This window comes from Petaurus breviceps, unplaced genomic scaffold (assembly GCF_028583685.1).
Source record: "Petaurus breviceps papuanus isolate PSGF00001 unplaced genomic scaffold, PetGlider_PUasm1.0 90385, whole genome shotgun sequence".
Taxonomy (NCBI): domain Eukaryota; kingdom Metazoa; phylum Chordata; class Mammalia; order Diprotodontia; family Petauridae; genus Petaurus; species Petaurus breviceps.
In genome coordinates this window covers 31,955-36,149 of record NW_027187235.1, presented here as the reverse complement: position 1 = coordinate 36,149, position 4,195 = coordinate 31,955, and the positions used below count along the sequence as shown (strand labels likewise).

At 45.0% G+C, this 4,195-nt stretch overlaps 1 pseudogene; it reads left to right on the top strand.

Annotated features, from left to right (window-relative positions):
• The first annotated feature begins 796 nt into the window (after positions 1-796).
• On the top strand, positions 797-3,544 carry LOC138177302 (protein PALS2 pseudogene; annotated as a pseudogene).
• The last annotated feature ends 651 nt before the right edge of the window (positions 3,545-4,195 follow it).

Sequence of the window (4,195 nt, the reverse complement as noted above, 5' to 3'; positions counted from 1 at the left end):
GTGCTGGATGCCCACTTTAGGGTAATGTTTCTTTTCAAGAGAAAGTTGAGTTCTGTAATTCAGGTCAGATACTCTTTGATCCGATGACAGAAGAGCTAAGAGGACTGAGGACCCTGAGCCATATCTGGGTCTCTGCTGGCAACCGATCCACTAACCCCTCAAATTCTGGTTCTGTTACAAATCCGTGAAAAAGTCACTTCCTCTCATTGGGTCATAGTTTCCCCATCACAGAAATAAAGGAATTGGAATTACATGATCAATAAGGTTCCTGTGAAGCTCGGGCATTCATTTTGTGTATCTTAATCCCTCCGTCTCCCTGAGCCTAGTTTCTTCTTCTTTACAAAAGAAAAAAAGCAAAAGGGAAAAATGAAATAAAGAGGTATAACATGACCAGATCTCAGGCTATGTTATACAGAAGTAATTTTGAATTTCTATTCCCTAGGGATTTCTTTGGCCAGTCTTGCCCCACATCTTGGCCAACGTCTTTCGTACTAATTCAATTTATGTTAAACAAAAAGGCTCATGCATCAAGGGGAGAGAGTAATAATATCTCTACACTTTCCCCACAATTGCCAATGAATACTTGTAGGCTTTCTTTGGGGGGAGGGGGGGTTGCATCTGGAATGAAATGCAAACCAAACCTTGAGTGGCAAATTTGATTGTATTAATTTGGAAACCATTTTGGGCCTACCAAAAATTGCCATTTCATGTTAAGACAAGAGTTATAATAATAATAGCCTTATATATAATTATAATTATAATAATCACATAACACTTCAAGATTTGCAAAGATCTTTACATATATTATCTCATTTGATCCTCACAAGAACTCTGGGAGGGAGTACAGAAGGGATGGAGGTATTGACTTGGTATGTTGTTGTTCAGTTGTGTCTGACTTTCTGTGATCCCATCTGGGGTTTTCTTGACAAAGATACTGGAGTGGTTTGCCAATTTTTTTTTTTCTCCAGCTCATTTTACAGATGAGGAACCTGAGGCAAACAGGGTTAAGTGATTTCCCCGGGGTCCATGGCTAGTAAAAGCCTGAGGTCATAGAGGCTGGGAAGATGGGCCAGGCCAGGAAGCCCTTTGGCCAACAAAGGCTTTTGCTTCTGTACCTCTTGGTGGCCATTGTGGCATACATTGTAGACGATTCATTAATCTTCAGAGCATGATCACATTCAAGGTCATTTGTCTCCGGCCTCTTTACTGGGCTGGAAGAAAGATACTGTGTTATTCAAAGATCTCAATGGCTTCTCGGGAACCTTCGGTGTGTCCAAAACTGCCTGATCCAGGGCAAAGTGTAATCAATCTTTCCCTTCCTGGTCTGAGATGAGCAAACTCCTGATCCTGGTTAGAGTATGGATGACAGACACAACTGTAGGCTACAACTTGAAAAATTCTGAAACCCACGCTGCCTGGGCTCACTCTCTTTTTATGTTACATAATCTCAACTGAGTCCTCAGTGCATGACAATACTTTTAACCCTCCCTGACGAATTCACCCTCCCACTCAGCCCAGCTGATACTCCAAACCTTTTCATCCTTCCTCAGATCTCACTGGGCTCCTCCTGCTGACACTGTCTTGGTTGAGAATCTAGTCTCAGATTTTGTTGGGGAAAAGACAAAACGAAACACTGAGGGGCCGGAGGGGACGCTGGAACCCAGCCAAGCCGAGGGGAGCGCAGCCGCGGCCCCTCTGCCCTCCTCCTGTCCGTCCGGCTCCCGGCTTGGTCCATGGGGGACATCGGCGGCGGCACCCGCGGCGGCCAGGGGCTCGGGGGCTGGAGCAGCAGCCAGGGGAGCGGGATGCGAGCCGCCGCCAGCCTAATTTAGGTCCTGGCAACCCAGCGTCTGGGCGCAGGTCTCCCTTGCCTCTCTCTCCCAGTCGGAAGCATTCCTCACTTCAGTGCATCCTGCCGAAAGCTGCCTCAGGCGTTCGCCAACCTCACGAGCTGCTCTAGTCTGCAGGGGCGAAAGTACGCCTCATCTTCCTCGAGGGTATGCATCATGGAGACGCTGATTGTGAAATCCCTCGCGGCGGCTCAGGAGAGGCTGGATTCTAAACTTGAAGTTGGCAGGGATAATAACTTGAAGCTGGTGAATGAAATTCTGGAAGACAGAAGTCCTTTAATAAACGTAGATGAAAGCGCTACAGAGCTGGTCAGCATTCTCAAGGAGCCTCACTTGCGGTCAGTTTTGGAGGTCTGTGATGTCGTGGCATCCAGATGTTATGGCTCAACTTTGCCTAGCCCCGAAATTCATCCTTCCTCTGTGAAAAACCAGTTGCCGCCAGCAGATGTCGCTCCTGTGCTTGCTATCCACAAGCGAGCAGGTGAGCCCTTAGGCGTGACATTGAAGGTTGAGAACAAGGCCTTGGTAATTGCCCGAATCCTTCAAGGAGGGATGATAGACCAGCAGGGGCTTCTCCATGTGGGGGACGTCATTAAGGAGGTCAACGGCCAGGAGACTGGGAACAACCCCAAGGAATTCCAAGAGCTCCTGAAGAGCCTCAGTGGCGGCATCACACTGAAAGTCCGGCCCTGCTACAGAGACGTGGTCTCCCCTCAGAAGGTGTTTTTAAAGTGCCATTTTGATTATGACCCCTACAACGACAGTCTGATTCCCTGCAAAGAGGCGGGTCTGAAGTTTCCCCAAGGAGAAATTCTTCAGATTGTCAACCTCCACGATCCAAACTGGTGGCAGGCTAAGCATGTCGAAGACGGAGAAAGGGTCGGCCTTATCCCCAGCCAGTCTCTGCAAGAGAAGAGGAAGGCTTTTGTTAGAAGAGACAGGGAAAACCCAGGGTCTTTTTGTGGAACTATAAACAGCAAAAAAAAAGAAAAAGATAATGTATCTCTCAACCAAAAATGCGGAATTTGACCGATATGAAATTCACATATTATGAAGAAGTAGCCAAAATGCCTCCCTTTCAGAGAAAGACATTAGTATTGATAGGGGCTCAGGGGGTTGGCAGAAGAAACTTGAAGAACAGATTCATAGAATTAAATCCTAGTAGGTTTGGCACCACAATACCATTTACTTCACGGAAACCAAGGGAAGATGAACACGATGACCAGGCATATAAATTTGTGTCACGAGCTGAGATGGAGGCAGATATTAAAGCTGGAAGATATTTAGAGCATGGTGAATACCAAGGGAATCTCTATGGTACCAGGATAGACTCCATCTTGCAGGTAATCCAGACAGGGAGGACGTGCATCCTGGATGTGAACCCACGGGCTCTGGAAGTGTTAAGGACATCTGAATTTATGCCCTATGTCATGTTTATTGCTGCTCCCGAATTAGAGACACTGCGGGCTATGCACCAGGCCATGGTGGATGCTGGTATCACCACGAAGCCCCCTATGGACACAGATCTGAAAAAAACGGTCAATGAAAGTGCCCGCATCCAGAGAGCCTACAACCACTATTTTGATTTGATTATTGTAAATGACAACCTGGACAAAGCCTTTGAGAAACTGCAGTCTGCCATCAAGAGACTGAAAGCAGAGCCACAGTGTGTCCCCATCAGCTGGCTGTACTAAGAAGTCATTCACGAAGAATTAAAAAAAGGATAGGTGAAACTTCAGAAATACACATTTGTCTAAGAAGCCCTGTGCAGAGCTAGATGGCACCTGCTGAGTCAAGGCATTTTCACTCTGTAGCCAGAAATAATAGTAGACAACTGAATTTCTATAGAAAACATCGAGGGAAAAACAAATTTCAATGTGTGATTTAGCTTAATTTTTCTGTTTAAAGACAATCCTTCTATACATATCACAGAAAGAAATGCATGTAAGCATTTTGAGTATGTTTTCATTTAGTATTTTTGCCTTTTTCATCCAACTTTATTTTAACAATGCATTTTGGTCTCACGTTTTCACGGTCATAATAGATACTTGAAGCAGTTTTTGTAAAACCCACATTATAGTTCTGTTGTCAGTTACTCTTATTAAGGAAAAATATGAATTACTGAGCTGTCATCCTAATTTAATTTCTTATGCAAGTAGAATGCTAATAATCAGTGACATGACCAATTTTACCAACTACTTCACTGCTTCACCGACATAATTTTATTCATTATCTGCTTTCTGCGCTATTGGAGGTAGACATGGTTGCTTATTGTACTTTACACGTACTGTAGATCCCCTTCATCTTGGTTGTTTAGGGAAAAATGCAAGGTAAGAGCTTGCACT